Source organism: Lynx rufus, unplaced genomic scaffold (assembly GCF_022079265.1).
Source record: "Lynx rufus isolate CCGP_SWC_20201006 ecotype Redwood Valley unplaced genomic scaffold, mLynRuf1.p SCAF_18, whole genome shotgun sequence".
NCBI classification, from domain to species: domain Eukaryota; kingdom Metazoa; phylum Chordata; class Mammalia; order Carnivora; family Felidae; genus Lynx; species Lynx rufus.
Window position 1 is genome coordinate 8,363,298 of NW_025814832.1, and position 23,622 is coordinate 8,386,919.

The window sequence follows — 23,622 nt, forward strand, 5'->3', positions numbered from 1 at the left end:
AACTTGCCCGGGTCACATAGCCAGTAATTAAAGGGCCGGAGACTAGAACTCCATTAGGCTGCAGACAATATCTTTTGTGTATTGTCTTGCTGTGGTGCTGCTGCAAAGGTACCTGGCACAGATAGAACTGGAGAAATATTTACAAAAGGAGGAAAGGAAAGGAGGGAAGGGGGAAGGAAGGTAGCAACTCCATTCTGTCACTCACCAGAGCCAACAACCTTTCCATCATGACACATTGTCTCTGGAGAGCACAGGCAGGCAGGTATAAACCTGTTAAAATGTATAAAACAGTTGAGGGAAAGGCGTTGCTAAAAGGTGCATAAAAACAACATGATTAGGAAGCAGAAAGTTGGTTTCAAGAGTCATAGAGGAGGTGGAGCTAAAATGCTATGGGTAGTCGGAAGAGGGAGGTATGACTTCCAGCTACAGGAATGGGGGACTCCATGGAGGAGGCTGAATTTGCGCCTTGAAGGATGAGTGGGATTTGGACATTGAAAGATGAACGGCAGGTAAGCTCATCAGACAGAAGAGATGAGGAAGAATCACGAGTAGCCTATCAAGGAAGAGATAGACCCATGGTCAGTGCATCTGGGAACCACCGGATTGGAACCTGAGCTTCATGGTGTCCTGGTGAGGTGCCTGGGACTAATCTGGCAATGCCATGGGTGAGGGAGAGGTGGCCAGGGCTAAGGCAGCCCAGGCTGAGTGAGCCTGAGTCTGTGAGTACATGTGTGCGTGTGTATACGCATGTATATGCCAAGGGGGTGGTTGGTACTTTTGCCTGAGCTTAGGTGCCATTAGATGCAAGTGGAAATTTGTCTGTTTCTTTGGTGGATCTGTTATGTACAGGTCTGCCATTAACCTCTGTCTGGGCATTCACAGAGAACTGATGATGGGTTCTACAACCAGCAGAAACGGTATGGAGTGACTCCCAGGATGGGCATATTCTGGTGGGTAGAGGACTTAGGCCCTAGCCTGCCCCTAGGAGACAGGGTCAGGTATGGCACCACAATGGTGGTTTTGGGGGTTAGAGGGTGTAGCACAGGGACTTGGGAGCTGGAGGGAGCTAGTCAGGGATAAGGGCTCTGACTTCACTTCTCTTCATCTGTCCCCACCATCCTGCAACCTGCCACCAGCATAGACAGGCTGGCCTAGGGTCGAGGGGCAGTGAAGGCTTCTCAAGGCTACTATTGAGCTGTCCCTCGCTTCTGCCAGACGTTCTCTGAGAGTGATAGGAACACAGGTCACAGGAACAAACAGTTCACTGGTTTGGGGGAATCATTAAATAATGGTAGCCAGTGCCCTTCCCCTATGTGGACAGGCCTGGCAGCATCCCCAAAGGCCAAATGGAAACTCCCAGGGCTGTTTCAAGAGGCATGGATGCTCAAAATGAGAAGAGCTGAGGCGGAGAGACTCAGGGTTACCTTGATGAGAGCCCTCCCCAGCACAAGACAAGAGCCCAGCCAAAGACAGCTGTCACTTTTGGGTGGAGAAGTCATCCCTTGATGGCCACAGAAGCCTGGCTCTTCCATTGATGGGGAGCCCTTGATTCCAGCTTTAGAGCAGGTGGTGTAGATAATTCTCCACGGGATGGGATTCAAGGGACATGGGTGGAGGATTCTAGCGACACTAGATACGAAGCAGGGATTCTGAATTTAGCATATCTGCCATCAAGCCCAGGCAGGTATCCTGGGTGGCCTTGGGCATGTCTCTAAATGTTTCTGGGCCTTGACTTTTATACTTACAAACATTTATTCAGCAAGCATCTTGGGAGCACCTACTGTATGCGAAGTGCTGTGTTAGGTACTGGGGAGCAGACAGCAGAGAAAAGTAAATGATCTCTGCCCCCATGGCACTCCCAGTTTAGTGGAAATAAACAAGTAGTCACACAAATAAGTGCATTATAATGCATCACAATAAATTCTCTGAGGCAAAGGTAGTGTGGGTCCCATGGGAGAACCCCTGGGTTGGCCTAGGAACTGATACCTGAAGGGTAAGTACAAGTTATCTGAGTCAGACTTGGAGGAAGAGCTTGTGCAAAGGCCCTGAGGAGCAGAACATAGTAATATGTTTTAGGAGCTGAAGTTAAACCTGTGTGGCCCGATTGCAGTGAGCAAGGGGCAAAGCAGAATGACATGAGGCTGGGGGTGGAGGGCAAGAGACAGGATGATCACACAGGAGCCCTTCAACCATGAGAAAGATTGCGGACTTCACCCCATGATTGTTGGGAGGTCACTGCTCAAATCTGAACAGGAGTGTGATGATTAAATTCACATGCTAAAAATAAAATAAACAATCAGAGATGGAAAAAAACCAACAAAACCACAAAATACTTGGACCTCCCTGCAGGGGAAAAAAGAGATTTGAACAAGTATTTTCATGTTATAGCATTTACCCCCATGGGAATAATCTACTAGCAGAACAAAGAATTATGTACAAAAATATTCATTATAGTTAAAAAGACCAAAACCACTCTGGCTGTTGTGTGAAGAGAATAAACACTAATAAGTCTCTTGTGTTTGCTTTGAGCTAAGAAAGACAGAGGCAGGGCCTCAGCCCCAGTGGGACCAGAAGCAATGATTCTCAACCTTGGCTGTACTTTAGAGACACCTGCTATGATAGCCAGCTTCCAAAACGCCCCTCCCCCCCCCCCCCCCCCCCGCCAAAGCCTTACCCTCCTGGTATACATGTCCCTAGGTAGACCCTCCCACAACAAATAGGACTATCCTGTTCAATGTAACCCAAGAGGGTATGTGGAGACAATGGAGTGTGAATTCCAAGGCCAGGCCAAGACAAAAGACATGGTGGCTTCTGTCTTGCTCCCACCTTCTTACATCCCTTGCTCTGGGGAAAGCCAGCTGCCTGTGGTAAGGATGACCAAACAACCCTATAGAGAGATCCATGTGGCAAGTTACTGAGGCCTCCAGTCAATAGCCATGTAGAAGAGCCATCTTGGAATCAGGCCCTCCAGCGCCATCTAATATCTTGACTATAACCTCATGAAGGACCCTAAGCCAGAACCACTAAGCCACTCCTGGATTCCTGACACACAGAAGGTATAAGAGGATGCCTATCTATTGCTTTAAGTCATAAAGTGATCTGCTGTGTAGCATTAGGCAATCGGTGTTCCTAGGGAGCTTTAAAAAATATTGATGCTCAAGCCCCATCCCCCAGAGATTCTGATTCTTTTGATCTAGGGTAAATTCCAGGCATTGGTGTGTCTAAAAGCCCTCAGATGACTCTAACGTACAACCAAGATTGAGAACCACTGATGAGTGTAGTGGGTAGGTCAACCAAGAAAACTTAAGCATGGTATTGCCTCAATTTCCAGAGCTAGAACTCAGTTTATGTTGAGGGTTCTATCCTGGGGGAAGGAAAAAGCCCAGTTTGTGGATTACAGCCCTGGGTCATTGCGCACTTATGGTCGGGTTGCCTTAGTGTCCACTGCTTCTGACCAAAGGATACCTAAATTTCCCTGAGGATACAGGCCTATAGAAAGGAAATTAGTGGCTTTAGCTGAAGGGAGAAGAGAAGTCCAGCACCAGGCAGATAAATCCACCTTCTACAGACCACAGCTTTGACCCATAAACCCTCTCTGCAGTCCTACACCTTCAGGATTCCAGTGTTCAGTGTTCCAGTGTTCCAGTAATGGACAGCTCTCCTGATTCCTCCCACCTGCCATTGTGTTTTCTGCCCAGACCCTGTTCCTGCCTCTGAATATGCTCTTTGAAAACTTTATGAGCAATGATGACAGCTGACTCTGAAAACCTTTGTGCATCTTCAAGTTTCCATGGTTAACGGGACATTGTTCCCGTCTCTGAATAATAAGTCAGGGGGCCCGATGGTCTCTTTGCTCTCCTTCGTGTTACTTGCCTGATGAAACTTGCAATAGAGTAATTAAAATGATTGTAAAGGGAGCCCTAGGAGATGAAAGATGCTGATGAGACAGTCAGATGCTGTGAGCTCACCCAGCTATCTCAACGCTGCACGCCAGGGGTGACTGGGCTACTCTCCTGTGATTCTCCTAAGAATGGGCACTGGTACCAGCTGCATCCCTGTGATACCTAAGATGCTCAGAAGTACTGACAGATTTTTTTGAGCACCTGGAGCATGGTGTAAGAGATACAGAATGTAGTAAGATCCTTTTCTTCTTTTTAAGGAGATCTTAGCTTGGCAGAAACAAATAAGGGAAGAGATAATAGAATGTGATGAGTACCACTCTCAGGGACCTGTGGAAGCCCAGAGGAGGCACTTCACTTGGCCCAAGAAGTCTCTGGAGGAGGTCAGATCTTAGGTGTTTTATTGCCTGGGTAAAGATGGTGGGAAGTCAGTACGAGAGGAATGGCAGGTACAACGTACAGGTGTAGGAGCTTGAGGCTCTTCAGGGAATTGCAAGCATCTCCTTGCAGGTCTAAATGCTTTCCTGGGACCTACAGCTTAGGGGGGCAGCCCAAAGGCAGCTGGCAAGCAGCACTTCTTTAGGCTGAGTACCAGGCTGTATATAGAAGGCATCCAGCAGGCAGAATTCACCATTTCCCATCACCCCACCCTGCTACATTCCCAGATCCTACTCTTGCTTTTCATCAACCATGGGTGACCCTCCCCTTCACTGCCCCAGCCAAATGTTTGTTTCAGCCCCACCTGCAGAACCAGCACTTTGATCTGCTTTGTCCTCTGTTGCCTGATACACCAAACCCCTGGCTACTGGCCTGTGTTTTCCTCCTGTCTCCTGCCTACATCTTGTTGAAATTGGCTTCCATGTGATCAACCTTTCTGACTCTCAGATGGGCCTCAGTGCCTTCTCTTAGGAGCTGTATCCATAGACAGCCTTAGAATTTGTAAGTGTTCTTCCTGGACCAGGAGCTAGACAGAGGAGGCCTGGGAAGGTAGAAACCCAAATGCCTGAGGGGATTCCAGGAGACACGCCTGGAAGGAAAACCCTGGGTAAGAAGGTAAGGGGGTCCTGGGTATTTCCTACTTCCTGTCATTGGCCCTAGAACAGGAGTCACAGTGTAGGCATGTTCTGTGGATATAGAGCTAGGAAGATTGTGTAAATAGGTCACCTGGTCAGTGAAACAATGGAGGGTGCTGGGGCACAGCAAACAGGAAAGCCCACACACCCATCTAATGGGGGATGTTGCTACTTAGTTCCGCTGTTCCCCATTCCACATGGGAATGCAGGTGCAGTGTAACTAGGCATAGGAATTTCTCAAGATAAACCCCAAATATGGATTTTAATGGAAAATAGTAGGCTGTTAATTCAAATAAAAACAAACAAAAAACACCTGTACATAGAAAAGAAGGCAGCATGGTTTTCGAATTTCAGCAATTCCCCCACAGAAAGATGGGCAACTAGAGACCAAACCCTCCAAAGCTACAGACGTTGACAGCAAAGCAGGTGATGAGGTACCCCCAAGAAGCCTAACACACGAGCAGGTGGGGACAAATCATTAACAACCCTAAGCCCTGAAAGGTCTCAGCATCTATGTGGCAGGAAGCAGAAGGAGTGGTCAGGTGTTTGCTGGACCTGAGAAAAGAACAATACGCAAATGGCCAACTGAGACTCACTGGAAAGTTCTATGGAGGCAGGAGAGTTTCATAGTGATGGGGAGGAAGGGGGAGAGACACCTTTTTAATTGCTGCAAGGATGGCTGCCAAAGAGGTCCAGTAATCCCACTCCCTTTTAGGGTCTGGGAGGAGGTGACTTGTGTCCCACCGGAGTTCCAGGACTGTCTGCTGTGCTGGCTCAAGTCTTCCATATTAATAAAGAGACAGGGAAGGTTGGCACCACCATCCCTAATACACACTCACGTCCTTCCCACCCGGCTCCCACGACTCCTCTCGGTGGGCCCTTGCCCTGCCTCATTTGCCGAGCCTTTGCCAAAAGGAAGTGGGGCAGCCAGTGCCTCAGAACAGAGGGGAAAGGAAAGCCAGCCAATTGTATAGCAGCCAGCTGTGCTACTCCCCATGACAGGCACCTTAACATCAGCCTCCACAAGTTTCCCCTGGATCCTAAAAGAAGGAAAGAATGGGTTCTCCCACTTAGGCGCAACAACTTTGTGCCAGGAAAACACACCTTTCTTTGTTCAAAGCACTTTGAAGCCTCCTGTTTAGACTTAACAGAATAAACTTGGCCACTTAAAATGGATGCCGTTCCAACCGTTTTTGATTGGTGTACCCACTGAAAGTCTGTGAAACTCAAATCAAGGAGTCTTTTGAAGGAAAACAACACTTGTGCTCCAACAGGACCTCCTCGTTTAAGATCAAACATTAGAAGTCAGCAAGTACTACTTGAACGCAGTTATGCTTTTAGAAATCTTTTGAAGGCAAAAAGAAAAAAAAAAAGGATAATTACATTGGAAAAAGAAATAACAAGCTTAAGAAAGACGACGAAAACTTGCTTACAAAAAGAACGCAGAGCAACACGAAGACGGATCAAAGTCACGTGCTTGATGGAGACTCTGGAAGCAAAGAACGAATTAGCCCAGGACATAGCAGAACACATTTTACCAACTGCCTTAAGTGGTTTTCCTCTGGAAGATTTCGAGATTCCTGGACAAGATCAATAAGATAATTACCAGACATTACCAATTCTGTAAAACAGACCAAGAGGACCTTCATTTAAAATTAGCCTACATAGGGGTGCCTGTGTGGTTCAGTTGGTTGAGCGTCCAACTTCGGCTCAGGTCATGATCTCAAGGTCAGTGACTTCGAGCCCCGTGTCAATCTCTGTGCTGACAGCTCAGAGTCTGGTGTCTGCTTCAGATTCTGTCTGTTTCTCTCTCTCTCTCTCTCTCTCTCTCTTAAAAATAAATAAACATTAAAAAATGCTTTTAAAGGACTATGACAACGTGTTTCATTTATATTAAAATTTTTTTTGTACAAATGTTGGGAGAGTACATTCTATGATAAGTAGGAGTTAACTAACATTAAATATGAGTTAAAGAAAGAAAAGAAACTAGAAGGTCTGCCCAGTCGACTAGTGGGTGAATGCAAGGGGTCTGTGACAAGGTCTGAAGGGATGGACCATTCTAGAGTCTATGACTGTTCAAAACTGACTGGCCAGGGATCCCCAATGCTCATACTGATGAGAAACTGCTGGGTATGGGATCAGAATTGAGTGGAATAGGGATAATAGTATAAAAAGAAAGAGTCCATATAAAAATGGGGTGGGGCCGTAGAGCCAGAACATCTCAGAAGGCGAGCTGCCATGTTTTTAAATACTACACAAACACAACCAAAGAGGGAGCCCTGTGGAGTTAGAAGGCTACCCTGAACGAGGGCCTCCTTCACAAGGTTCAGGAACATTGCATTTACATAAAAACAAACATAAAAATGTCAAGGGTGAAACCCACACAGAATTATTATTAGAACAAAGAGACTAAGGAAGAGAATAACATCTTTATAGACAGCGAAAGTGTGCCAGAGAGAGGTACCTACAAAATAAATCAAAACTGTAACCTATTACTTCAAAATGAGCTAAAAGACATTAAGGAAATGACATCATCACCCACATGAATGAGAATAATAATAATCATAACCTCAGAGATTACCTGACAAATCACAGAAAGGAATTGGAAGAACAAAGTTGTTTCAGAAAGGAAGACCCAAAGTAGAGGGAACGTGAGAGTGAATAGATATAATAAATAATGCCTTATAGATAACAGAAGGTAAATAGGAAGAAATTTATAAGACTCAAAAGAAGGCGGAAAAAAAGAGAAGATAAAAGGAATTTGAGAGAAAATGAAAATACTAAAAGATGCCTGGAATATCTTGTATGTGGCAACTGTGGTCCCGGAAAAAGAAAACCAAAGCAAGGGGGATAGAGCAAATACTAGAAATGATAATTTAAGGAAACTTTCCCAAAATAATAACAATAATTAAAGATCTGACCCTACACATTGAAAGAACACACGCACACAGTGTACCTGAAAAACTGAGGCCGAATGATTGATAGCAAGATGTCTTGGTAAAATCGCTTCACGTGAAGAAGAAAATAAAAAAAGGCAGAAGAAAATTATTCAAGCATCTAGCCAAAAACCAGGAAATGGCTTATAAGGGAAAGAAAAATCAGGTTATCAGACTTTCCGACAATAATACTTTATGTTAGAAGAAAATGAAGTGACGTTTTTACGGTACCTAAGGAAAGCAAATATAATTCAGGAGTTTTATATCCAGAAAAACTGGCTTTTGTGTACAAAGGGCACAAGTAACTATTATCTGCATGTAAGAACTAAGGAATTTTATTCCTAAGAGCTCTTCCCGAGGGATTTACTAGATAATAAGCTTCACATAAGCAAAACAATCAAAGAGACATTGATATATATGATACGCTAATACAAAAGTAGGTTTGAAGGAGAGCCAAAAGGCAGAGGGTATATATAGTCTGCAAGGCTATATGATTTGAAAATACAGGTACAATACAATTACACAAGTTCAGGAGACAAGGAGAGGGACAATGCATATGTTTTTTCTAATTGTTTTCAGTAATCATATTTGGACAGTAGCATTTGTATTGTTTTTCTGAGACTGTTGAGTGGGTAATATGAGGTAAAGCAAACGATGAATCACAATTAATCATTGAATCACAATTAATCATTCTAACCTTATTATCTCCAGCATCCTCAAGAAACCAGGAGGCTCAGTGTGGCAGAAAGGAGATACAGATGCAAATATATACACTTTATTTATAAATGTGTAAGCATGATTATGAACACAAATATTTAAATATATGTGATAGGTTTTAATCCATTTCAATATGCTTACTGAAGTTCAGATAGACTCATCTTTGGTCAGTGGGAGTTGTTTATATGTATATATAATTGGTCAGCTTGGGAAGATAATAGGGAACAGTTCATTATCTTGAAATCGGGTGAAGAAAGAGAATGGGGGCTCCTGGGTGGCTCAGTCTATTAAGTGTCCAACCCTTGGTTTCAGCTCAGATCAAGATCTCATGGTTTGAGGGTTTGAGCCCTGTGTTGGGGTCTGTGCCAACAGCTTGGAGCCTGCTTGGGATTCTCTCTCTGCCCTCTACCACCCCCTTCTCTTTCAAAAATAAGTGAATGAACATTAACAAAAAAAGAAAGAGAATGGATCAAGCATTTATTCTGCTTTTCTTATAGGGAAAGTGTCTCTTTATAGAAGTCTTTGAAATAATAAATGGAAAAGAAGTGATTACATTAGAATGTCATTGTAAACTCTAACAAATGATGAACTTTAAGCATTGAATACCAGTGGCTGGAAGCATCATGAAAGGAAAAAAGACATCCGTTGCCTCCTGATGTACCACTTGTGGTCTGGCCAAAGGGGTCAAACCTGAGTATGGTTGGGCCTCTGGACCCAGTTACCCTTTTGCAAGAAATTCAGGGGACAGTGGAGCGGGTTGAACTGTCTCACGAGTGAGCAGTGGGCAAACCCTAGACAGGATACATTGTGTGAACCATGAAGGGTTGGAGAGCAACCTGTAGTGCCTTAAACAGGCAAGACTAGACTCTGGTCACTAGTGACTCTGGTCAGTCTGGTCACTTGGGGGATAAAACTCTAGGGAAAACATAAATGATGGTTTACTATAAAAGTCAGAGTATAATTCCTTTGGGGTGGAGGGGAGAGGTTGGTGACCGGAAAGAGACACATGGAAGGAGCTGCTGGGGTCACTGGTGAAGTGCTATTTCTTCACCTGCATGATGGTTATGAGGGTCTTATCACAATATTGTAATATTTTCTTCAAGCTATAAATTTATTTTGTGTGTTTTTTTGTATTAGTTTTATTTTAAATAAAAAGGATGGGTTTTTTTTTTTGGTTTTGTTTTAAAGTGTATTTATTTATTTTGAGAGAGACAGAGACAGCAGGAGTGGGGGGAGGTGCAGGGAGAGAGGGAGACGGAGTACCCCGAGCAGGCTCTGCCCTATCCGTGCAGAGCCTGATGTGGGCTCGATCCCATGAAACTGTGAGATCATGACCTGAGCTGAAACCAAGAGTGGACACTTAATTGACTGAGCCACCCAGGCTCCCCCAAAAGGTTTGTGCTTTAATTTACATATCAGTTTTTTAAAATTTTTTAAATGTTTCTTTATTTTTGAGAGAGAGAGAGGCAGAGAGCCAGTGGGGGAGGAACAGAGAGGGAGAGAAAGACATGAAATTCGGAAGCAGGATCTAGGCTCTGAGCTGTCAGCACAGAGCCCGAGGTGGGACTCCAACTCACAAACCGCAAGATCATGACCTGAGTGGAAGTTGGAAGCTTAACCCACTGAACCACCCAGGTGTCCCTTAATTTACATAAGTATGTAGGACAAAGGTAACATATCTACTGGACCCCTTTGGTCCCTAAGACCTCCTTATTCCAATTCTGCCTGGCAGGACAGACACTGGGTACTGGTTCTAACATGGATCCCCAACTTCATATTCCCCTGCCTTTTAGACATTTAAAGAGATTATCCAGAGAACACGTAGAAGTCACGAGAGTAAACTAACTATGGGCTTTTATTAGGCAGCCAAGAATGAGCTGAATAATAAAATAAAACTTGGCTCAAAGTAGAGGGCTCCTTGCATTTGACATTTTTACTTTATTCTAACCAGGAGCTCTCTGGGACAGTTCCAGAAAATGTCATGAGAAATGTATATTTATAATGGTGGCTCAATATTGTTAGGTGAATTCTACCTTAACATCCAATATGCAAAATTTCATGGTAATTGTGATATTTCCATCACAATGTATATTTCCATCACAATCAGGATTCTTCCCTTTAAAGATGGGTTTGGCTTCAAGATTCCTTTAAATGGCAGCTGGCAGGACAAGGTATGCATTTGTTTACAGAACCGTAATTGCTTAACAGTGTGGAGGGAGGTACGGGCTGTTCAATAATTGTGCCAGCCCGGACAAAACAAGGCCTTTACACAGAGGGGACCCATGGTTGGGAGGGCCAAGATGTATATAACAATGCAAAGAATTAGGGGATGTCCTTCATTCCTACTCAGGACAAACCCCCAACTTTTCTCCTTCATTAGCTTGGGTCTTCACACAGTAGGACAGAACTACTCTGCTAAGAAAATCAGTGCGTTCAGGATTTCTGAATCATTTTGTTAAGCACATTTCTAATTGTTCAAATTAGTCATAAAGGCTGTTTTTGCTATTTTGGGGCTCTTGAGCATCTGAGTTCCCTTCCTATGTTTGGAGACTTCTCTGTGGTATGAATTTTAGTGAGAAGAAGAGACTATCTTTCACTGTAACAGCTGAAAAGGCCAATTACTCATTTTCCCTGTCTCCTCTGTGGCTAGGAGGCAGGCACGTGACTTGAGTTCAGCCAATCACAAACATTCACTCCAGACTTTGTGGCCAAGAAACAATGATGGCAGCGAATTCTGGAAGCAGTAGTGAGGGGTGCACTGGCATCCTGTTTCTACGGATGGGGTGGCTGACTCATTTGTGCGAACTTCAGTGTTTTGGGTTCCATGGTGGCAGAAGCAGTGTTTTTCACTGGTCTCGTTCTAGGGTGTGGGCTATATTGCACAGTCTACCTGTGTTCCTGCTTATTTTCCGAGGATTATTCTAATCTACAGTCTTCTTGGCAATTCTTTGAGCACCCCAATATCTTTCAACAAAGGTCTTCTCTATTTAAATCATCTGGAATCTTTTTTTTTTTTTTTGTAACTTTCAATTTAGAAATCTGGCTGATAACATGGTTTGAGGCAATGCTATGATAAGTCACTTGGCATGAAAGATGATAAGACCTCACAGAAGGCAGATAAACTGATCTTCATGAGAAAGAGGAATATATATATTTTGGAGTATTGAAGAAGGAGTGGAGAGAAGGACAGAAAGAAGAAGAGAGGGTAGGGAGTTGAAACAAGATAAGGTGAAGGACCTGTGAATATTTCCTGAGATGGCTTAAGAGGATGTTAAGAAAATCTAATGTTCCATGTAAAGTTGCTTTAAGTGCTCTAGTATAAATTACTTCCCTCTTCCTCAGCTCCATAAGTGTCTAGAATAAAGAGCCAGAGGAGCACAGGAGAATTTAAGTCCTTTGGATGTTTTCAAACATTTTCAGGAGGGAATGCTACAGAGTGATGAGAGGGTTCAAGAGGTTACAAGATCCTGGGTGGCCTCAGGATCTACTTAGGAGTAGTGGAGGAAGCATTACTGCTCCTTCCAGTGAAGAAGACAACGAACTTGAGACACGGGCATGTGGATGGGAGTCAAGGGTAAGAAATGGTGGAGACATTTCTTGAAGACAAGAAATGAGGCTATACACAACTGGGGAAAGAAGATACAAAGCAGGGCAATTGGATTCTAATGGGTTTTAGTCCTTTCATTTTTAATTAGATATTTCCAGGTATAATTTACATACCATAAAACTCACACCTTGTAGAAGTGCAAGTCAATGACTTTTGAGTTGTGCAACCATCATCATGAACCAACTTTAGATTTCTTTTGTGCCCTTTTGCTGCCAGTCCACATTCCCATTCCCGGCCCTAAGCAAATGCTGATCTACCTCTCTCTCTCTAAATCTGCCTTTTCTGGAAATCCCATACAAACAGAATCATATAAAATGCAGTCTTGGATATGGCTTCTTTCACTTAGCATCATGATTTTGAGGTTCTCCTGTTACACAGCATGTCTCAGCAGTTTGCTCTGTTTTATTGGTGGCTAATACTCTATTGCATGTGTATCACATTTTGTTTATCCATTCAACAGTTAATAAACAACTGGATTGCTTCCACATTTTAGCTATTATGAGTAGGACCACTCTAAACATTTGGATACAAGTCTTCATGTTTTCATTTCTCTTGGGTAGATACCTAATTGCTGGATCACATGGTAACTGTATCTTTAACCTTTTGTAGAATTGCCAAATTGTTTTTTAAAATTTTTTTTGACATTTATTCATTTTTGAAAGACAGAGAGAGACACGGTGCGAACAAGGGAGGGGCAGAGAGAGAGGGAGACACAGAATCCAAAGCAGGCTCCAGGCTCTGTGCTGATAGCACGAAGACACGGGGCTTGAACCCACAAACCGTGAGATCATGACCTGAGCCTAAGTCAGACTCTCAACTGACTGAGCCACCCAGGTGCCCTTGCCAAATTGTTTTTTAAAGTGGCTGTACTTTATATTTCCACCAGTTTCTTTACATAGTCACTGAGATCAACTATTGTTGGTGTTTTTGATTAGAGTTATTTTACCAGGTATGTAGTGGTATCTTATTGTGGTTTCAATTTGCCTTTCCCTAATGGCTATGGCATGCAGTACCTTTTCATGAGCTTATTAATATTCATGTTGTTTCTTTGGTATAGTGTCTATCCAAGTCTTCTGCCCATTTACTTTATTTATTTATTTATTTATTTATTTATTTATTTATTTTGAGGGGGTGGAGGGGCCAAGAGAGAGGGAGAGAGAGAGAGAATCCCAAGAAGTCTCATCACTGTTAGCACAGAGCCTGATGTGAGGCTCAAACCCATGAACTGTGAGATCATGACCTGAGCTGAAATCAAGAGTTAGATGTTTAACTGATGAGCTACCCAGGCGCCCCTACTTTTTTAAAAGCAATCTCTATGCTCAATATGGGGCTCGAACTCACAACCCTGAGATCAGGAGTCAAATGCTCCACTGACTGAGGCAGCCAGGAGCCCTTCTTCTGCCCATTTAAAAGAATGAATTATTTGCCTTTTATAATGGAGTTGTAACAGTTCTTTACATATTCTTAATATAACTCCTTTATATCATTTGCCATTATTTATGTTACTTATAATATTTATATTACTTACAAATATTCTCTCCTATTCTGTGGCTTATTTTGTTCATTTTCTTAACAGTGCCTTTTTAAGAATGCTTATTTAGATGAAATCTAATTTGTCAAATTGTTTCTTTTATGGACTATACTTTTGGTGTTGTATCTATGAAGTCTTTGCCTAATACAAAGTCATAAAGATTTTTTCCTATAAAAAGTTTTATAGTGCATCCATTTTGAGCTATTTTTTTGTGTGTATGATATGATGTGAGGGTACAAATTTGTTATTTTTTGTATATTAATATCCTATGGTCCCAGCATCATTGGTCGAAAAGACCATCCTTGCTCCACTGAATTGACTTGGCACCTTTGTCAAAAATTAATTTACCATCAATAAAAGAATTTATTTTGGGACTTTCATTTCTGCTCCATTGATCTCTAAGTCTATTCTTAGTGCGGCATAGTATCAAACTTCCTTAATTTCTGTAGATTTATAGTAAGATTTGAAATTGGGTAGCTAAATCCTCCAAATCTGTACTTTCACAAAATAGTTCTGTTCATTTGACATCTTTTGCATTTCTATATAAATTTCATAACCAGCTTGTCAGTTTCCTAATAAAGAACTTTGATAACTTTACTGGTTTGAGTTGAATCTGTAGGTCAATTTGGAGAGAATACTGAGTCCTCTAATTCATGAACTTGGACTCTCTCTCCATTTACTTAGGTATTTAAAAATTTCTCTCAGCATTTTAGTTTTCAGTGATCAGGGTTTGCATTTCTTTTGTTAAATTTATTTTTAAGTATTTTACCCTTTCTGATGCCATTGTGAATAAGATTATTTTCATAGTTATAGTTTTGGATTTTTCACTGCTATCATATAGATATGCACCTGATTTTGAAAAATTACCATGTATCCTGCACCTTTGCAAAATTTGTTCATTAGTTCTAGCCGTGGGTTTTTTTTTTTATTGATTTCATAGATTTTTTGATAGATTTGATAGATTTCATATTTTTCTACATATAGGATCATGCCATATCAGAATAGAAAGTTTTACTTTTTCTTTTCCTGTCTGTGTGCTGTTAATTTACTTTTCTTGCCTTATTACACTGGTTAGAACCTTCAGCATAATGCTGAAGAGGAGTAATGAGAGTCAATATGCTTGCTTCCTTCCTAATCTTCAAGTGGAAACATTCAGTCTTTCATTATTAAATATTATGTAAACTGTAGGGTTTTCATAGGTATCCTTTATCCAGTGAGGAAGTTCCTTACTATTCTTACTTTGTTGAAAAATTTTGATCATGAATGAATGCTAGATTTTGTGAAATGATTTTTGCGCCTGTTGTGATTATGTGATTATGTGATTATGTGATTATTCTACTCACATGGCATATTACATGAATTGATTTTCATATGTTAAAGCCAATCTTGCATTCCTGGGACAAATCCCACTTGGTCATAATATATATAATCTTTTTAATATGTTAATTCAGTTTGTTAATATTTAAGACATTTTGCATGTATGTTTATAAGGAATATTGATCTGTCGATCTTCTTTTTTGTGATGCCTTTGTCTGCCTTTGGTAGTAGGGTAGTACTAATGTTATCTAGTGAGTTGGGAAGTGTTTGCCACTCCTCTATCCCCTGAATGAGTTTATGGAGGTTTGGTATTATTCCCTATTTAAAAATGTGAAAGAATTCAACAGTGAAGCCATCTGGGGCTGAGCTTTTTATGCGTGTGGAAGATTTTTAATTATTAATTCAATTCCTTTGCTTGTTAGAGGTCTATTCACATTTTGCATTCCTTTTTGAATCAGTTTTGGTAATCTGTGCCCACTTGCCCGGACTTAAACTGCGGAATTTTTTGCCATGTGCTGTGCAGCTGCTTATGTCTCTGCTCAGTTTCTTAAAGATTTCTCATGTTATTTTAGCTTGCCATCCTAGGGTCTTTGTTTCCACCTAGCTTAGCGGTCATCCAAGAATGGGCAGAGTTTGTGCTCAAACTCCTCTAGCCAATAGGGCCTCCACCTTTTGTAGGTGGATCTGTTTGAGGGCTGGGGAGTGCATTTAAAGGTCATGCAATTTTCAGCTTTGCCATGGTTTTTACTTTCCACCAGGCACTCGCAGGTCCCTGGTGTTTGAATAGCCAGGTCACGTACGGATGTGTGCAGAGCTTATCAAGCCCCCTGTAGTCTCTTATTTCCAAGATCTCTCTGTTAAACTTCCGGCTAGTCCTCAGGTCTGCAGTTCACCTTGCCTGGGATCGCCACCTGAGGCTAGGAGAGCTGTAGTCTCCCCATCCATAGCTGGCAGAGACTCTCCCTTCCACTCTCCATCAAGTCAGTGCCCTCTGGCAGGGAAGCTGACAGTTTTTATGGCCAGCAAGCATGCCCTAGACTCCTGCTGTTCATACCTGAAGTTTCAAAGTTTCCAAATGTGTTGTTTGTCTTTGGCCAATTTCCAGAGACTTGAAAATGGTTGTTTTTGACAATTTTGCCTAGTTTTATAGTTTGTTTTTTGCAGAGACGATGTGTTGACTTCTTCACTCCTCTACAGCTGGAAGTTTTTTAGTCTTTTAAAAGGCTGGTTGTGCGACCTGTCAGCTAAGCCTCTCCTTGTTTTGAAGGTGCTGTTGGGCATTAGGGAGCCAAACAGTATAAGCTTTTCCTTTTTTAAAGTCAGAAATAGAAATGATGCCAGGGAAGATGTGAGTTGGGGCACTGGAGAGACTGAGAAGTGGAGAGAGGTCAGGAGGTGATGAGAGAGAGTAAGGAGTGAATGGGACAGGGACACAGAGGTGGAGGCAAGAACTGAATTCATGGTCTATTGGAAAATATGGAATTTAAAAAGCCTATCTTTCCTACCCTTAATGCCCAAGCTAATAGCCACTGTTTTCATGAGTGTTTCTCCCAGGCTCCCTGACTGGAACTTCCAGTCCTCTGGGGAGTGGATAGGTGTTAGGGTAGGGATGAAAATGTGTTGACCATATGATGAGGAAGGTAGGGTGGCAGGAAATTGTGTGCCACTGGGAAATGGAAATGGCCTGCATATCAGCATCAGTTAGGTGGGCTGGAGTTGCTGACTTCGACGTTAGTTCTACCTTTCACATAAAGATTTGGTCCTGATAGGAGAGGGGCAGAGAGAGAGGGAGAGAGAGAATCCCAAGCAGGATCCACACTGTCAACACAGAGCCCCACATGGGGCTTGATCCATAAACCATGAGATCATGACCTAAGCCGAAATCAAAGAGTCGGATGCCTAACCAACTGAGCCACCCAGGGCCCCCTGGTCCTGATACTCTTAAACCAGAGGTGGGCAGATTATAGCATGCAGGCCACCTATGGCTTGCCATCTGTTTTTGTAAATAAAGTTTTATTGGTACTTGGCTACACCCATTGTCTCCATATCTATGGCTGCTTTTGCACTAATGATCAGCATTGGATAATTATGACAGAGGCTGCATGGCCTACAGGTATAATAACATATTTACTATATGGCCCTTTACAGAAAAAAAGCTTGCCACTCTTCTTTTAAATTAAAATTGCAGTGGATTACCTCCATGAGGCATGATAATGTGGATAGAGCTTCATGCACACAATCAGAAGATAGGATGTTAAGTCTGGGCTATGTTACCTATCAGCAGTGACCCCCAGGGCAAGCATTGGCTCTCTCTTGGCACTGACCCCCTGAAAATAGGAAATCAGAGGACTCTTTCCATCATTTGGGGTTGTTGTTCAAACAAAACTACTGTATGAGAAAGTATGTTGCAAACCATGTAGCACCATATACATGCTGTTTGTTTTGACGTATACAGAACACTCACTTTGACCTTCTAAATCCCCTGTTTGGATCCATTCTTCCTGTGGACTGAATGCTGCCTTATGTACTTGAAAAAAACCTTTTTTAATGTTTATTTTGAGAGAGAGAGAATACACGAGTGGGGGGGTGTGGGAAGGGCAAAGAAAGAGAGACACAGAATCCAAAGCAGGCTCCAGCTGTCAGCATAGAGACCCATGCAGAACTCTTAGAGCCCCTGTGGGGCTCAAACTCACAAGCTATGAGATCATGACCTGAGCCGAAGTCGGATGCTTAACTGACTGAGCCACCCAGCCACCCTTGCCTTATGTATTTTCATGTGAAGTATGTGATGTAGTATTTTCTTAGGCACTTTCCTTGACTTGAAGAGGGATCAGGAGACCATTTGTATTACAGAAGAGAGAAAGACAGGACAAGAGGACTCTAAGAAAACAAACCCCCTTGTGTCATAGACATGCTGCAAAGGAAAAGTCCATAGGCCACTTTTCCTCCCAAGGATGTCCCTGCTGAGAAGGACAAGCATTTGAGGCTTAATCTTATGAATTATTTCTTTTCCCTTCAAGAGCCTGAACATGGTAAACCCTATTACACCAGCAAGGGTAATTTCAATGGTTGACATGAAACTGAATTTTAGGTGAGAGTTTATTAATAATTGTAAGCTTGAGTTGTAACTCAGAGCCTGGGATTCCCAGCCTCTGTGGCTACAGCAAGAAAACAACTCCTTTCAGGCACTTGGCCAAATTAGAAAGATTAGAATTCTCCATGTGGATTCCCGACTGCAATGCTGAAGCCATCTGTAATCTGGCAGACCTTCTCAGTGGGGGAGGTTGCCAGTCTCCAGGTCCAGGAGATAAAGGCCACATCTTCTCCCCCACTTTGGTGTCTGCAGGTGAATTACTACAGAATGAGCTATGATCCCTGTTCATTTTCTGCCTGCCCTGTGAGTTCAGGTCCTGGTGTGTGAATGCACAGGACCCAGGGGAGTGTTGATTGCATGTAATTGCCTACAATCAGATGGCAAGGGAGGACTTCTGAAAGCCTGATGGGGCCAGCGAGGTTAAGACTAAGTGCATCTGAAGAAAAGCAGAATCAGAGTCTGTCCCCGGTGGCGGATGTGTCCTGGGTGGCCTGCCTCAAGATGCCATTAACCAGGAGAAGTCAAGGGGGCCTGTCAAAGGAGAGTGTGCTTATTGGTATAACTATTTGTCAAAGTACTACTGGTAATGGAGAAGTCAGGAGACTGGAACTAAATAGCCAGAGGCAGGCGTGAGCGGTCAGATCCCATAATGAGAGGGACGAGGCATGAGGGACAGAGAGATGAGTGAGGTTCATTAGGGAGAGGAAAGCAATAGAAGCAGTTGTGAATGGGCAAGTCAGGGTCGTTCAGAGCTGAGCCTATGAACACTGGTTGTAATTAGCTAGTTCTCCTTTGGTTGAAAATAACAGAAACTGGCTCTGGGCAGCCTGAAGAGGGGAAAAAGACGTTGGGAGACAGTTACTAAAAGGATAACTGAAGCATCTAGTACAATTGAAGGGTGGAGATGCCTGCAAAGATCAACCAGCATTGGGAGTTGGATTACCATGAAGAAACCAGACATTTTCCTCTCTCTGACTCTTGCCTCCTACTTCTCTTTATGTTTTCTTCATTTTTATTTTTTCACTGCCAAATGACATTTTTTTGCTAATCAGGTTGTGGCTACTAGCAGCCCTGAGTTATCACGTCCTCAGTTCTGGCTACCTGGGAAGAGTGAGTTGCTTTTCTCAGGGCAGAAACCACCTTTGAAGGGCTCTGATTGGCCCAGTTCCGGTCAGGTGACCACTGCTGGACCAATCACCTGTGGTTAGGGTCACATTGAAGAAGCGCACAACTCCTGTGGTTAGAGGAGGGGCTGGGAAAGCAATAGTTCCCAGAAGAAAGCAAGCAAGCTTCTAGGAAAGAAGAAAATGCTTCAGAGAAAGAACAATAGCTGGCAGTGACACCAGGTGTCCTGCACGGTGATTTTTTTTATCTGCACCCTGCTAGGCTTCAAGAAAATGAGGGCAGAATTTTTAAAAGGCTAAGCAGAAAGGCATAATATGGTGGGTGTTCTGCCCTACTCCTTCCTGTCTCCTTCCCCAGCCTCCTCAAAGAACAATCCAGTGGGCAGCAAGGCCATGCAGAGGATGCAGTGAGGAGGGGCCACTCTGGAGATGACCAACTCTAGAGGGGCTGTGCTCTGGCCCGGAGCAAGGCAGGATGTGGTCAATCCACCAGGTGCTCCATCCATCAGATGTTCTTTCTAGGAACCTTAAGACTGAGGATGGAGAATTGGGGCTGCTGGTGAGAAGGATGCAGGAATGATGATCTAGGAGACAGGTGGAAGAATGTTTGGAATTGGGTTCTTTTCTTTTTTTCCTTCCCCTTTCTGGAATAGATGTGGGGATGCCCATTTTGCTTCTAGCATTACCTTGGACCTTGGGGAGGTGAGGGGACCACATGGGGACCAAGGAAAAGACAGCGGGAAGCTGGCTGCTGAGAGCTGGCTCCGGTGGCAGGAGGCTTTCAGGGAGTGGGTGAAGGTGGCTCTGTCCAGCCTAGCTCAGCATAGAGGGAAATGGACCAGGATTTGGGCTGTGGGAGGCCTGGTTAAAAAATAGTGTGTCTATTTGCCCTGATGTCTCCTGCACTGTCCCACAGGGTAAGGATTCCTTTGCTGATGTGCACCCACTATGGCTGCCTGATTCCTGGGCAAGGTGCAGATGCGCAGTGCTGAAGGAACCACATGGAGACCACTTTGCAAACACATGGAGAGGACCTCTTGGAGCATTAGATGCCCTGCGGTAACCACATGTGTGAGATGAATTCCCTTTACTCCTCTGGTCATCCCCATTTCCCCCTGACTTTCAGAAGGCAGAAGGCATCTTACTTCTGCTCTGCAGTGCTCTTTTCCCTCACTCTTCTATCAAGTAGTTCATAGCTTGACTGTAATCAAACACATTAACACCATGTAAAGACAACTCCATGCATGTCATTCAGTCATCCTGAAAGGGTCTAATACCCCACCCCCAAAGACCCCATTCCACTGATCTTCCTGACTCATTTCCACTCATCCTTCAGGTCACAGCTCAAATATTGCTTCCTGTGGAGTGGTGTGGCCCCTGTCTGGGCTGCTTGCACACTGCCAGGCTTGTGGTGCTGCTTCGATGGGATCTGGCCAAGGGTGTATTAGACGGGGTGAATCCACAGGGTGCACAGGGGCAGGAGGGGCAGGCTTAGCTAAAGATCTGTATGCTGAAAACTATAGAAAACTTATGAAGGAAATTGAAGAAGATACAAAGAAATGGAAACACATTCTGTGCTCATGGATTGGAAGAATAATTATTGTCAAATGTTGCTTCCTCTGGGAAGCCCTCCTGAGACCCTCTTCCTCCCATAATGCACCTGCATTACAGTACCTAATCCATTGTATTGTAATTGCTCATATGTGTTGCTGTTTCCCCCATCAGTCTGTGAATGCTATGAGGGCAATGTGGTGGGTTGAATGGTGACCTGAAAAATATCAGGTCCTGATCCCTAGAACCTATGAGTGTTACCTTATATGGTAAAGTTTTATGCATATGTGAATAAATTGAGGATTTTGAGATGAGATGGTTCTGGATTATCCATATGGGTCCCAAATGCCAGGATAAGTGTCCTTAGATGAGATAAGCAGGACACACAGAGGAGATGGCAACGTGAGGATGGAGACAGAGATCAGAGTGATGTGGCTATAAGCCAAGGAATGCTGGCAGCCAGCAGAAGCTGGAAGAGACCAAGAAAAAGTTTCTGCCCTAGAGCCTACAGAGGGAGTGGGGCTCTGCCAACACTGATTTCGGCCCACTGAAACTGATCACAGACTTCTGGCTTCCATAACTGGGAGGTAAGAAATGTCTACTGTTTTAAGCCACCAAGTTTGTGGCGATTTGTTACAACAGATGTAGGGCATGAACACAAGTAGGGACCATGTCTCTTCATCCCAGTACGTCGCACATACCCCAAAAGGATTAGGTGTGCAGTGGTTGTTGAATGAATGAATACCCTAGAGGGCAGTCTTTGAACCTAGTCAGAAGACGAGGCATATCAGGGGTCTGGGTCAGTTCTTGGTCCTGCTTCTCAGTCATCTCCATTTCCCAACAACCCAGTTGCCCCATTGTTAAGGTAAAGCAATTGTATCTGCCCAATAGTATGGTTTGGTGGGTTAAGTGGAACGATGGGTAAGAAAGTGTTTTGAAAACAGAACATCACTGTTTTTCTCTTCCCCCCTGCCTGGCCCCTTCCTGCCCCAGGCTAAGGATAACACGACTAACACAACTAGACTATCTCTGGGCCAGTAAATACCTGTCTCCAAACCACAGTGTGTCCCGATGAGGAAAAGCTTAATGATGCCTTCAAGTGGTGGGCTCAGCTCATGATGATCTCCCTAGAACCAACTGTCTTCTTTCTCCCAACCAGCTTTAGAAATTATTGCTGGTCAGGGGCAAAGAGCTGCTGTAAGGTGGTGACCGTTAGTAGTCTTCTGGGCTACCATGCTGCTGCCTCTCCTGTGTGTCCCCGTTCTTTCCTGTGGGCAGGTTCCTGACACAGCCACCTTATCACCTGTTTGCTTCTTGCCAGGTAGCATACTCCTGATGCAGCTGATTCCAGAGATCTCATTCCTGTTAACCATCCCTGTTGCAGTTACTTGGACACAACTGTGTTGTCAAAGCAACTGCCTCTATCAACTTATCAACTTCCCAGGAAAATATAGTGGTCCATATGAATTCATGCTCTAAGTAATTGGAAACTACTTTTTTAGTATATAAAAAAAATCAGAGTTGCTGATTCTAACGGAAAGTTTTCCAGACATAGAGCATTAAAGATCTTCGTACTCTTTGGATCAGGAATTTCACACCTGGGTTCCAAAGTTACATAAATGGATTCACAAAATAACCTTACTGCTGCATTTTCTGAATAACCTCAATCTTCAAAACAGCTGAACCATCCAAAATAAGGGGCTAGCTTAATAAATTGTGGCTAGCAACTAATAACTATTTTGGAGACACTGGAGATAATATTTAGGTATCTATTATATATATAATATATAACATATACATTATATATAAAATATATGTTACATATATAAATATATATAATAGATACCTAAATATTATTTCTTTTTCTTCTTGTGACTTCTCATCAAAGCTCCATACCCACACATCCAACTGCTATCCTGACATGTCCCTAGGATTTTTAAAATTAACATATCCCCAAACAAATATTTTTTCTATTTTGGAAAAGTGTCAAACTTGCAGAAAATTTTCCAGTCATACAATAAACTCTTGAACATCCTTCCCCAGGATTTACCAACTGTTAACTTTTTGTCATATCAAATGGAAAGTTTGATTTCCCCCCCCACCTCCCCTCCTGCCCAGAATCTGTTCCTTTCCAGCGTTCCATCTCTCCATCCCCAGCACCCCTATAAACCTTGTTGATCTCACCTGGGAGTTGTTTGAGATGCCTCCAACTTCCTTTCCCCCCACATAAAACCAACCACCCAATCCTGTTCATTCTGTCTTAAAAATAACTGAATCCTTTCACTCCTCTCCATTTCTGCTGTCATCCCCCGATCTAAGCCACCGACATTTCTTTCTTGGACTGTTGCAATTGCCTTCTAATTATGTCCCTCTTGCCCTCTCTTTAATCCATTTTTATTCAGAGTAGCTTCGGTTTGAACTTTGAAACACATCCAATTGTACCAGTTTCTTGCTTAAAATTCTTAATGGCTTATCCTCAATGGTTTGTTCATTTCTATCCCTGACCTCTTTCATACCATCAGGGCCAGGTTAGGTCTTCTGTCCTACACCCCACACCACTCTCTCTTTTCCCTTCAGAGAACCTCTCATAATTGTCACCACAGGGTAATTCACACACGTTTGTTGACTGCCATTGTCTCCTAGAAGTTCACGAAGGTGGGGACTTTGATGGTATTAGTTACTGCTGTATCTTCAGAACCTGTTCTACCTCACCTGCACAATGCTTGACACACATTTGTTAGATGAACGAATACACAGAAGAATTAATGCAAAA

General features: G+C 43.2%; 1 protein-coding gene and 1 pseudogene across 1 annotated transcript in view; one reads left to right on the forward strand and one right to left on the reverse strand.

Moving 5' to 3' along the window:
* The window catches only part of LOC124513085 (THAP domain-containing protein 2-like), a 29,272-nt pseudogene extending 22,647 nt beyond the window's left edge, over positions 1–6,625 (forward strand).
* The window catches only part of ASIC2 (acid sensing ion channel subunit 2), a 1,013,190-nt gene that overhangs the window by 395,268 nt on the left and 594,300 nt on the right, over positions 1–23,622 (reverse strand). The gene's annotated exons all lie outside the window — the stretch shown is intronic.